This window comes from Fukomys damarensis, unplaced genomic scaffold (genome assembly GCF_012274545.1).
Source record: "Fukomys damarensis isolate Sample0158 unplaced genomic scaffold, DMR_v1.0_HiC HiC_scaffold_11, whole genome shotgun sequence".
Classification (NCBI taxonomy): Eukaryota; Metazoa; Chordata; class Mammalia; order Rodentia; family Bathyergidae; genus Fukomys; species Fukomys damarensis.
The window spans coordinates 36,271,795-36,284,866 of NW_022900923.1; the positions used below are offsets into that span (position 1 = coordinate 36,271,795).

At 32.8% G+C, this 13,072-nt stretch overlaps 1 long non-coding RNA gene across 1 annotated transcript in view; it reads right to left on the minus strand.

Annotated features, from left to right (window-relative positions):
• LOC104851354 overlaps window positions 1-2,746 on the minus strand; it is a 12,588-nt gene extending 9,842 nt beyond the window's left edge. Inside the window, exon 1 of the long non-coding RNA XR_002024846.1 lies at window positions 2,709-2,746. This is a non-coding gene — a long non-coding RNA (uncharacterized LOC104851354). The remainder of the gene's footprint in view (window positions 1-2,708) is intronic.
• Window positions 2,747-13,072: the final 10,326 nt, after the last annotated feature.

Consider the following 13,072-nt stretch of genomic DNA (forward strand, 5'->3'; position numbering starts at 1 on the left):
ATTTCCCCCCCACACCTGGAATTGAATTCAGGTCCTTGTGCTTGCAAGGCAGGCCATCAAACCGCTGAGCTAAATCCCCAGCCCGGCCTCCATATTTTTAATACAATCAGAAAGACTGCAATTATGACTAAGGTTTTGATTTAGAACAGTTTAGGAAATCTGCTGGAGTCTCTATAATTTTAGATTTGGGCTCTTAATCTAGCATCCAAATTTTAAATAGTTTAATGATTTCTATTTTTAGGTTTCACTATATGTAGTTGTTATGCTACATGTATTCTGTAGTATTTCTGCAATAATTTATACAAAACTATTTTTATAAAACTTATATAAGAATTAAATATAAGTCCAGAGAAATCACTCTTAATTTTGATTGTATATCAGATTTCAACAAGATCCTTTTTTCTAAATGAATAAAGGATACTTGTGCATTTGCACATTTTCTCTTTTAACAAACACATTGACATAAAAATGAGGCATATATTGGATACACTAATAACTTCAGAACACAGGAAAGCTGCTTTCTCTTAAAGAATTAATAAATAATCGTTTATTAAACCAAAAAAGGTACACAGTGATAACCTAAATTACTACCTGCAGTATTCTTTTTAAATCATATTGATGACTTTAGTGAGTAGGAGTGAACATAATTAGAAATGGAACAAACAAAATATTTTCATAACAAAATACCAAAAAGCCTATCAACAAAATACTAAGAAAAAAAATACATTTTACAAAATGATCCATTGGAATCATATATTTCTGATCCTCTACAAATTGGTTATAATCTAGTCACATGTGCAGCTGAAATATGTCACTACACCAATCTACTTTCATAGATTTCAAGAATAATCTCGGACCTTAGTTATAGGTGTTTTTCATCTGATTATGCCTTCCTTTCTCAATGCATATTCCATTTTACAAACTGATTACAGTGTCTTGGACAATCTACCTATATTGATCATTTTTGTATGTACTCTTTATTATCAAAAAATTTTGACAATTTCTTAAAGTAAAATCACTCTGTTAATTCTCTCTCTCATTGCTACAGAGCATTCTCCATATTTATTCAGGTTAAAGAATAAAAGAAAATCTTTAAGGAAATAAATAGCAACATGATAATATACCCACATAATAACCAACCAGTGTATGCAGAAGAAAATTAAATGATAGAAACTTTGATTCTTCAAGTGGAAAAGAATCATTTCTTGTAAAACCAAAAGATCTTATATAATATCCCAGAAAAAATGGTTAATAGTTAAAAGTGGTTAAGCAAACTTGAATAATTGTAGCAGTGGAATTTTTTCTATTTTATTAATGAGTTATTTTATTGATAGAAAGATTAAACATTAGAAAATTCTCCCTAGTATTTATTCAAGGTTTCGTGTAGATCATAAGCAGATGAGAATCTAATATAGCTGACCTCACCTGGACTTTGAACAGGGGCTGTTTCCTTGCACTGGATTTCGCATTTCAATGCCTAGACAGCAAATAGCTGTGTAGGAGTCGCTATTCCAAATACTCACACATGACACAATCCATAGAGATTATATTGACTTGAAATTGTACACATATGAAAAAATGCTTTCTTAATAGCTAACCTCATTCTGAATGAGAATCTGAAACATGATGTGTTACTAATCTCCTACAATCTGTGCTCCATAGTTTTTGTTCTATTCTGTGCAGTTTATTAATGCATTTGTTTCTCTATGAACAAGCGTTCTAGCTTAGTGTTCTTGCCCCTGCTTTCACTGCATTTTTAAAAATGTGTTTAATTTTATTGACATATATTAATGGTAAAACAATAATGGAATTTCATGTGATAATTTCATACATGCCCATTCACAAATCAAATCCAATCTTGCCTGTGTTTGAACTAAAAAAGCATAACATTCCTCTTTAACGCTGTGACAATGCCTGTGTAGCAAGGGTCTTCAAGGATGGTTGAAAGGCAATTTTAGTGTGAGTTCTACAGAGGATGTGAAAAACCACTAAAAGTCTTGCAATTCGTAACTTAGTTGGAAAGCATTTAGAAATACAAAAACTTGTATAAATATTTTAATACTAAATTTACTGAGACATCATGAAATAATACAGGTTACTTTTATCCTCTACAGTTACAAGAGGTGCTCAAAGTGGTGGCCAGAAGCTTCCAGACATTTATTAGTATGGCAAACTGCTGAAGTGTGTGTGCACTTTTTGACAGATTCTGTGTATATAATACTTTGTACCTTCCAGTCAGAATGTCCCTATTATAAAACCATTAAGCCTACCGCTACTTTTAAGTGACAAAAGTTTAAAAGTTTATCTGAAATATGACCGTGGGAACCATGTTTTTTTGGTTTCCTTTTATTCTCTCTAAGCTCATTTCATTTTTCAGTCATGCGTAAGGTCATAGTTCATCATATTCTCAGAGTAATCAAAAGAAAGACACCCAAAATTAGAACTGCTATAATAATACAATATCGTCAATGGAATATTTTACTTAAAAAGATTATAATATGATAACAAAAGATTAAGTTGGCTGATTTTTGTCATAAGACTGATATAAATTTTACATACTTATTCTGTAGACTATACATTCAAAAAACCATTTTAATATTTAGATCTGGTATCCATTTTGATGTTAGTTTAGTGCATAGGTCTATTTTTAATCTTCAGCATGTAGAAATACACTTTTTCCAGAACCATTTATTAAAGAGGCTATTTACCTTTCTTCCAGGGAAGGTGTTTGGCCCTTTTGTGGAAGATAAGGTGGCTGAGTGCGTTTGGAGTTGTTTCTTCATCTCCTAATCTGTTCCTCTGATCCTCGGGTCTGTTTATTGGCCGATACCATGTTCTTTTTATGACAGCAGCATTGCAGCATAATTTAAAATCAGGGATTGTGATGCCCCTGCCTTGCCTTTGTTGCCCAGAGTTGTTTTTGCTATTCTAGGTTTCTTCTGGTTCCAAATGAACTTTACTGTCATTTTTCTCTAGTTCTGTATTTTGATTGGAATTACATTAAATCTGCATAAAATGTTGGGAATGTGATCATTTTCACAGCCTTGAGACCATACTTTTAAGTGAAATAAATCAGACACACAGGTAAATATCTCATTGTTTCTTTGGTGTGAGAAATTGAAAGTGTAAATAAAGGCTAAAATGTAAACTAGATATTATAAAATAGGAAGAAAATGCTTAAATGAGAAGGGGAACTAAGGAGGTGGGAGAAAGAATGAAAGAAAAAAGAAAAAAACCTGAAAATAAAGCTTCTGCAAATAAGAAGGGGAAGAGAGGTTGAAGGGAGGGTAGGGATGGGGAAAAAAGGGAAATTAATATATCATATACAGGTATAAATTCTCTATGATGAATGTGATCATTACGTATATCTAAAATGTACCAATAAAGGGCCGGGCATTTAGCTCAGTGGTTCCGCTGCCTGCCTTGCAAATAAAAGGACCCGAGTTCGATCCCCGGTACCAAAAAAATAAAAAAAGTATCAATAAACAGCTTTAAAAAGAAAAATGAGAAAACGTAAAAAAAAAAAAGAAATCATTGAGACATTTTACTTAGAAAATGCATTCTTCCCAAGATCTTAAATACATGACAGCAATCAAATGATATATTTCATTTTCTACTATGTTAATCTTGCACTTATTTATGATTTGAGAAATTTTTGCAAATGATTCTTCAGAAAGTATGTAAAATAAAAACAAGAATTTCTGAAAATCATAAAAAGAGCTTACTAGTTTTGGGTTGGAAAATGAGATGATGCAAATTTAAAAATGAGGAATGTAGAAAAATTAATATGCAAGTACCATAGTAAATTCAGAGGGTTTCACTAAATGAATAGCCATAGGGAGCACATCACCAAGGAGACCAATTAAAAATGCGATAAATCTAAAGAACTGCCGTCAATTCTAGTGGAACAGAAGTAAAGGGAATATGACAGGAGAACACTGTACAGTAGATGTTTTCCTTATTGACAAACTTCAGCCATTATTTCTCTTCTTAATTTAAGATGTTAATTGCTCTTTAGTGTAAAATATTTACCAGCACACTCACCTTTGCATGCAAATTTTTAAATGAATATTTCCCATCAGAATTCTACTCTAAAATGCTCATCCTTGTTTCTTTATTCCCTCACTAATTTTGATGACTATATAAAGCCTGAATTAGAAATCGTTGAGACATTTTACTTAGAAAATGCATTGTTACCAAGATCTTAAATACATGACAGCAATCAAATGATATATTTCATTTTCTCCTATGTTAATCTTGCACTTATTTATGATTTGAGAAATTTTTGCAAATGATTCTTCAGAAAGTATGTAAAATAAAAACAAGAATTTCTGAAAATCATAAAAAGAGCTTACTAATTTTGGGTTGGAAAATGAGATGATGCAAATTTAAAAATGAGGAATGTAGAAAAATTAATATGCAAGTATCATAGTAAATTCAGAGGGTTTCACTAAATGAATAGCCATAGGGAGCACATCACCAAGGAGACCAATTAAAAATGCGATAAATCTAAAGAACTGCCGTCAATTCTAGTGGAACAGAAGTAAAGGGAATATGACAGGAGAACACTGTACAGTAGATGTTTTCCTTATTGACAAACTTCAGCCATTATTTCTCTTCTTAATTTAAGATGTTAATTGCTCTTTAGTGTAAAATATTTACCAGCACACTCACCTTTGCATGCAAATTTTTAAATGAATATTTCCCATCAGAATTCTACTCTAAAATGCTCATCCTTGTTTCTTTATTCCCTCACTAATTTTGATGACTATATAAAGCCTGAATTTTCTTAATTTTGAAACTTTGCATCTTCCATTGTAATTTTATTGTAACAGATAAATATATAACCCATTCTGTGAACTGATACAGCCTCTCACACATGGTAAAGAGTTCTCTGAATTTATTTCTTAAAACCCTCCACATTTCCCAGGATATTGTCTAAAACCTTAAAACACTATTTGTGGTTAAATCATCCTGTTATTTCTTAAATGCAAATTCCTCTGTATAGATGAAATATTCAGTTATAATAAGCTGTATGGTTTGGGGGTCTCGTTATTGGGTTACTTTTCAGAAAGACTCTCATCAGCAATGAGGCCTTGGGTCCTAGTAACTTTTGATTAAGTAGAATGTGCTGTATGAGGATTTTGTGTACTGCATAGGTGTACTCATCTCCAAGGACAAGTAAGCTCCAGTCAGGTAGGACACCAGAAAGAGTACACAGGCCTCAAAAAACAGAAAATGTCCAGAAGAGTGTTGGAAAACAGCACAGATAATGTGGAGACAAGTTTAAAAACTAATTTCAAAATACAGCTTAGGCAATCAGACTAGCCAACGTGTTTTATTACTTCCATATATTATTATGTATGATTTTCGTGAGAATAAATCAGCTTATGAAAAGCAATATTTGAAAGTTTTAAGAATAATATTTATGAAACATTTAGTAGAAAACAAAACAGAATTGATATCTGTTTACTCTACAGTAATTAAATACAGTTTTTACTCAGTGAACTGTGCTTGCACATAATTCACAATGGAATGGAGGGCTGGGATGATATTTCTTTACCACTATATGATTGTTTCTTTTTTTTTTTTTTGGTACCGGGGATCGAACTCAGGTCCTTGCTCTTGTGAGGCAGGCCACCGAACCGCTGAGCTAAATCCCCGGCCCTTATGTTTGGTTCTTAAAGATATTTTCATTCTTGGGCTAATATGATCTTACAGACTAAAATTTGGATTATTACTCAGGAGTTCACTGCTGAAAGAGAAATATATTTGTAAGATGACAATTTCAATATACAGACAGAATGCATCAGAATCTTCTAAAAAAGATGCATTTTTGTCTCAGTCTTTTTTTCTGTTACTGTAACAAAATACCCCAAACAGAGTACTTGTCTTCACTGCTGAAAGAGAAATATATTTGTAAGATGACAATTTAGATATACAGACAGAATGCATCAGAATCTTCTAAAAAAGTTGCATTTTTGTCTCAGTCTTTTTTTCTGTTACTGTAACAAAATACCCCAAACAGAGTACTTGTAAGGAAAAGGAGTTTGTTTGGCTTATGGTTTTGGAGGCTGAACAGCTTGGAAGGCCGTATCTCATGAGAGCGATATGCAGCATCCAAGGAGGTGGATGACATCATAGGAGACAGAAGCATGTCAGGAAGGCACTGGCATGACTTCCCTTCATAGTAACGTATTCTCCAGGTAATGAACACAGCCTTGGGAGATGGACAGTAATCCCCTTTCATGGTGGTGCCCTACAGCCAATTTCCACTAGTTCCTAACCTCTTAAACTTTATATCATCTCCCAACACTTGTACTATGGACTAAGCTTTCAGCACATAAACTTTTGAGGGATAAGCCATACCTAAGAATTATGAATTTATATATTGGAAGAACTATTTTTATCAAGTGTTTTCAATTTATGTATGCTTCTTCTGGGGAAACTTAAACGATTGTGTTCTGTTTTTTGTTTTGTTTTGTTTTGAGACAGGGTCTCACTATGTAGTTGAGACTTACCTGGAACTCATTATGTAGTCCAGGCTGGTCTCAAACTCACAGAGATCCTCCTGCCTCAACCTCCTGAGTGCTGGGATTACAGGCATGTGCCACCATGCCCGGCCTTAAATGACTGTTTAAATGCAAATAAATCAAATAAAAATACATCAAATTCTTTACTGATTCCCATGATCTTTCAAACAAAATTAAGTCCTCTTTTATGTTCTGAGATGCCACCACGCCCGGCCTTAAATGACTTTAAATGCAAATAAATCAAATAAAAATAAATCAAATTCTTTACTGATTCCCATGATCTTTCAAACAAAATTAAGTCCTCTTTTATGTTCTGAGATGTAGCAATTATTTCCCCAAATCCTTCTTCCACTAGACCTATATTCTTTCTACAGTTTCTAAAATCAATAACTTGAACATTAAATCTGTATTATTTTGTCTCTGACTAACAGTATGGTCTCAGGATTGACTTTATGAAGCAACTCCCCTGCTCCCCCGAGAATATTTTCTCCATGACTGTAGGAAAATCTTGCTGGACTGTGAGTGTAGCGTCACTTGCAGATTTCTGACTGAGCATTTGTGACATGCTGGGTTAGCATTTCCTTTCTTTCCATCTCCATCATTAGACACTGGCTTTTCCTTTTTTTTTTTAGTTATTATCTGGGGATTGAACTCAGGACCTTGCAAGGCAGGCACGTGGCCACTGAGCTAAATCCCCTGCCTGATACTGGCTTTTTCACAACAGGAAACTGAGTCTTTAGTCTTTGAATCCCAGAGATTAATATAATACTTGGCTCAATTTTTTTCTTCTCTCTTTTTTTAACTTAACAAGAACCAAGTCTTTGAAATCGAAATAACAAATAAATAGGGAAGGGAAGAGGGGGTGAAGGGAGGGCAGGAGAAGGGGAAAAACGAGAACCAAGACCCGTCATGTAGAGGTACAGGATCCCAATGATGAACGTAACTGTACTTTGTACCTAAAATGTACCAATAAACTCAATGAGGAAAAAAAATGCCTTATTAGCTTTACATCAGGGATATAGCTTCCCTAATCTCTTAAAAAATGATTTTAATATGACTTACCTATTTAAACATGTTTCATAGTAATTCTACATTTTTGTGGACAACAGAAGCTACTTCTTATTCTCAGGTCTTATTCTTATTCTCATGTTTTCCTCAAGTATCTTTAGTCTTCCACTATCCTGACATCTTCACATCACATCTTAGAAACATTATTTTGCAAACGCTAGTGCCACCCCAGAAACAATTTTAGTGGCCTCATTATTCTTTTCTTCTTTTTTCCTTTCTTTCCTTCCTTTTTTTCCTTTTAGACTCTAGTCAAAACCTTGGTAGAAATTAGTATCTCGAGGACTATGAAAAAGAAACTGACAATTATTCTAAATATCATGAAAACTAATAAATAGCATGGCCTACCTAGAAGTTATGACTGCTAATACATGAAAATTCCACGTAGCATGTACAATTCATACATAACTATATTATTTTTAATTTGATTTGTACTATCAATATTTTATAAATATAAACTTTCTCTTAGGTTGCATTGTAGTCAGACGGACATTAGAAGTTGTAAAATATAGTAAATTAACCACATAATATGTAAATTGCAAGAATATAGTCATAAAAAAACACATATCTTACAATTGTATTTATCAGAATAGTTCCCTTTGTTGCTTCCCTTTAAAGATAAGAAGATTCTGAAATCGTGCTAAATAATTCTGCATTAATGTTCTCATCTTGTTCTTGTCATAGATTTAATAATGATTTCTTGCTCAGGTTCATTACCTTGTGAATATGAGCTGCCAGGAAAGTTTCAGACTAAATGCAGTTTTAGTTTCTGAGGAAGCAATCAGAGAAGAGGACGGATGCTAGCAGGTTAATGTCTCTACCAGGTAAACTGTTACACTGCAATTATGCAAAAGGATTTTGAAGACTTGCCATTATAAGTCATCAAAGACGAAGGTCAAAAGGTAGCTATTGTTCTACTGACATTGTGATGTATCTTTTTATTATACTTACTTTCAGTTACCGAATAGGTCCCTCTTGGGACAGCTTCAATTTCTGTGCTAAAAAGTCAAAAGTACAAAAATAACCTGCTAGTAAACAAAAAGTCTGTTGTCTATGTCTATATTTACATCTAAATTCATGGCCATGTCAAAATCTAGGTATTCTCAGAAAATGACAAGTATCGTTGTTATTAAAGGATTTGGTGAATATTCTTCTGAAATTTAGATCAACATGCTTTTGCCACTAGCATCCATATATTTCCCATTTATCCCAAAATATAATATGCATATGAATTTAATTACATATATCATAATCTTTAAAATAAAAAAATACTATTATACAGGATCTGGGGAATAGAAACAGGTGTAGTAACATAGTCCTTACACCAAAATATGTCAATAATTTAATAAGTTATTTGCTTTAAAAAATACAGGATTGCTTTTATCTTTTGCATAGATAGTGGCATGCAAATTTTCAATTTTATTCATACCCAAGTAAAAATATAGAAGCTCTGTAAAAAAATAAAATTCTTTTTGTGCATTCAGTTGAATGTTACTATAACAAAAGTGAAATAAAAGCCATTTCTTTTTCTCTCAATTGGTACATAATTCAATTTATATTTTATATAGCTGTGAATTTTCTCAGAGGTTTTTCATTCTGTTGGTCAAAGCTACACATTTATGATTACAAATAAGCAGTTCAATTTCACTAATATTGTAAATGTCATTTGCACAACAACAGATTCTGTCTTGGTTACTTTATTAGAATTCATTTCCCTGACAATACAGCTTTTGTTATAATCTTTGTATACCTTAAAAAAATGCTGCAGACAATCAAAAGTCAGTTTCAAATCTGATGTTAAATTGACTATCATTACCAAAAACACATAGAAATATAATTAAAAATCTTTTCTCCTGCTTTATTTTTATCCTTACACACACACACACACACACACACACACACACACACGCAGAGCAATGGCATTAATCAATACAGGATGATTTATTTCTATATGTTTAAATATTCCACACTAGTTTTTTAAGTTTATTTGTATCAAACTTTATTATAATTTAAGGCATAAAGTTTCAATCTTGTAAACCTACTGGCATAATTTTCATCTCTCACATTTATTCATTTTATATTAGTCTTTGTACTTGAAAAAATAATAAATGTCAGTTTTCAATGAAAGCCTGTTCAATGAAAATTGTGTTTCAATTCTCCTAATTACCAGTGTAATGCAATAAAAGTAGCTTTTGCCAGTGGTCTTTGTTTTAAAATATTTCATTCGCCTTCTTCCTTAATCTGTATGTTGTTTTAATATAATTTTGGCTTTTTTCAGATCTTGATTTTTATGAAATATTTAAGTTGATATTTATTGAACCTCCGGAAAATAACATTAGAGAGACTACAAATACGAATAAAGTTCAGACTCTGTACTTCAACACTGACAAATAAATTGAGAAAGCCAAAACTGTTGAGTTCCTAGTATGTGCTGGACAGGACGAGGTATGTAGTTCAGGTACAGCCTCCCAAGCACAGGCAGCTACTCCGCAGGGAAGATGCCATTGTCTATCAATACAGTCAGGAAGGCTCACAAAGATTAGATGTGTCTTAAACATGTGGGCAAGGATTTGAACTTTTGAGAATGCAAATGCATCCATGCCACGCCTATTACACTATGGCCCATTATGATCTCTATTTTTTTATTGGACATAAAATAAAGTGATAGTAGTCTCTCTGGATGCTAATCGTGCACAGTCTTGGTGATGTAGCTTTATGTTGTCATTAAAAGAATATTAACACTCCAATTTTTGCACACTTTTGTCAGTTTTTTTTAATTTTGATTATTCTATCTCCTTTACATTTCATATGAATTTTAGCGTCAATCCTAAATCAAAGTTCTTGAAAAGAGAGTGAGCCTGAGTGTAAGAAAGAGGATACTTTCTCTGCTCCAGATGAGAAATCTCTTTTCTTCTTCTTCTTCTTTTTTTTGATTCAGAGATCAAACTCAGGACCTTGCACTTGCCAGGCAGGTGTGGCATCCCTGAGCTAAATCCCCAACTGGAGAAATTTCTATTCTCCCTGACACTCTCACTTTGTCTTATCTGCCTCAAATCAATGCCCCATGCACACATGTTTCTGGACCAAAACCATCTCACCTGACCAATTATTACACTAGTCTCCAGAAAAAAATTTTCCTAAATATCAAATTCTCCTTTCTAGAACACCATCTGTCCTTTCTAGCATTTCTTAGTTTCCACTGCAATCTCCACTTTCCATGCTTGGTCTGCATAGTACATCCTGTCCATATTAAATTCCTATTTTTGCTGCAAATCACAGGCAGCATCAATTTCTTGGGGGAACCTTTATTTCCTCTCCCCCAAATCTCTATTTTATACTTTTTCATAAATAACGTTTTTCTTTTGTACAATTAATCACTGTTACATTTATTCAGTTAAATATATTTCCATTAATGTCACTGCGGTTTGAATTTTGATTCTTCAAAATTTATGTAGAGATTTAATTGCCTTTGTAACTTTACTAAGAAAGGAGATATTTAAGAGGTGTGTAGACAAAGCTCTTTTTTTTTTACTTCCTATATTCCAAATAGAGTACCTTATATAAAACTGCTGTTTAGTTAGTATATCTTATATTTCAAGAGATTTTAATCCTAAATTTTTGTCATTGCCAATCATTAAAATTTAAGTAAATTTAAAATAGTAAACGGTCTTGAACCTTCACTTTTAGACACACGCAGTTCAATCACTGTCATGCGTCTCAAGTATTTGGTGCCAAAAAAAGTAGAGAGCTAAGATGTACCTAAGAAAAAATAATAAAATGTGATTCTATTCAGGGGAAAGGGTGAGTGCCGCTAAACATCTGATAAGCAATTAATCTGAAATATGAATTACAATAGACACAGGTGTTTGAGAGGCTGGAATGCTATGCAAATAACCAAGTGAAGGGACATGGTAAATTATCGGAGACAACGGTAAACAGTGATGGTCCTTATGCAGCATATTAAAATACATTATGCAGACAAACAGAAAGCTTTTGTTCTCCACGTATCCAGTCCAGCACATAATCTCCTTGCTCCTGTTGGGATATATAGGAAGCTAGTGAATGAAAATTAATTTAGTATATGTTCCAGGAAAAAACAAGATATGGTTGGAGCTACAAAGGAGAGGCGTAGCAGATGAGCCCATCTGCTCTCAAAATTCTCAAAGCAGCTGTTGACAGGCGCATTTCCAGCATACTCTTCTGAGTAATTCTTCTCTGTCTTCACCTTCTCTGCAGTAACCCTGCTGTCCCATCATCAATTCCACTTTGTTTCTTCTACATCTCCAATCCGTGCTGACTGAATAAGGTCCTAAGTGCCATTTGTCTTCGACTCTTGAGATGTTCATTGATTCCCGAATTTATGATTATAACTATTTCCCTTCATATCCCTTTAGCTTTAAGGATATAAAATATTTGTGCAAAAAAAATCTATTGCATACGATGTAGAGTCTGAAAAAAGTTTAGTCCTGCTAACTAACTTGCTAGTGGACTTCGTACAAATAAGTTAACCAATGAAGCAAAGTTTTCCTGAATATAAAAATAGAGAAAAATGCATTGTTTGTAACATTAGAAAGATTTTTGGAAAAAAAAGTACTTATAAAACTTTCCAGGAAGAGTTTAAATGTTCGTTTCTCTTCTCCATCACTTTCAACAATGGTAACTTAATAAAATGAAAATCATACAAATAAAGAAATTGGGTCGAGGATTTAGCTCAATGGTGCTGCTGTTTGCCTCAGTACCAAAAAAAAAAAAAAAAAATGGACTTCATCTGACACTTTCATCTCTATAATCTTTGAAAAGTGGAATTGAAAAGTATTTTTACATTATATGAATTAAAGTTTGATTAATTAAAGTAAATATTTTATACACAATGACATCTAAAATTAATGAGATTAAATTTTTCATCTCAGATCTAATATTTACCGTTATTCTAGTGATAAAATTGAGCTCACAATATTTTGTCATTTGGCTAAAAATTAAAATTTGAGGCTTAAATCATGTGCATGGCCTATACTGTGAAACACTTTGGCAAGATAATAACATCATAATATAAGGAATAAAGTTGATGAAATTTCCTAGACCACTGAATCAACAAGCTCATTCTTTTTGAGCCACCCTACTATAAATGATACAAAAGACATACTATAACGTGTATCTTAATTCAAATTCTTTTCTAAAAGAATCAACTGTCTTCTAAAATCTGACTAAATTGTTTTCCATTTATCAAAAACTAAAGCGTAGAAAAAAGTGGCAGATAAATGTTTGAAGAAAAGATAATGTATTAACTGAAATTCATGAAATCTACTTCTGTTATAATATTTATCATTATGTCGTGGCTGTTAAGAATCAAATATGGGGCCGGGGATTTAGCTCAGCGGTTCATTGGCCTGCCTCGCAAGCGCAAGGACCAGAGTTCAATCCGTGGTACCAAAAAAAAAAAAAAAAAAAAAAAAAAAAAAAAAAAAAAAAAAAAA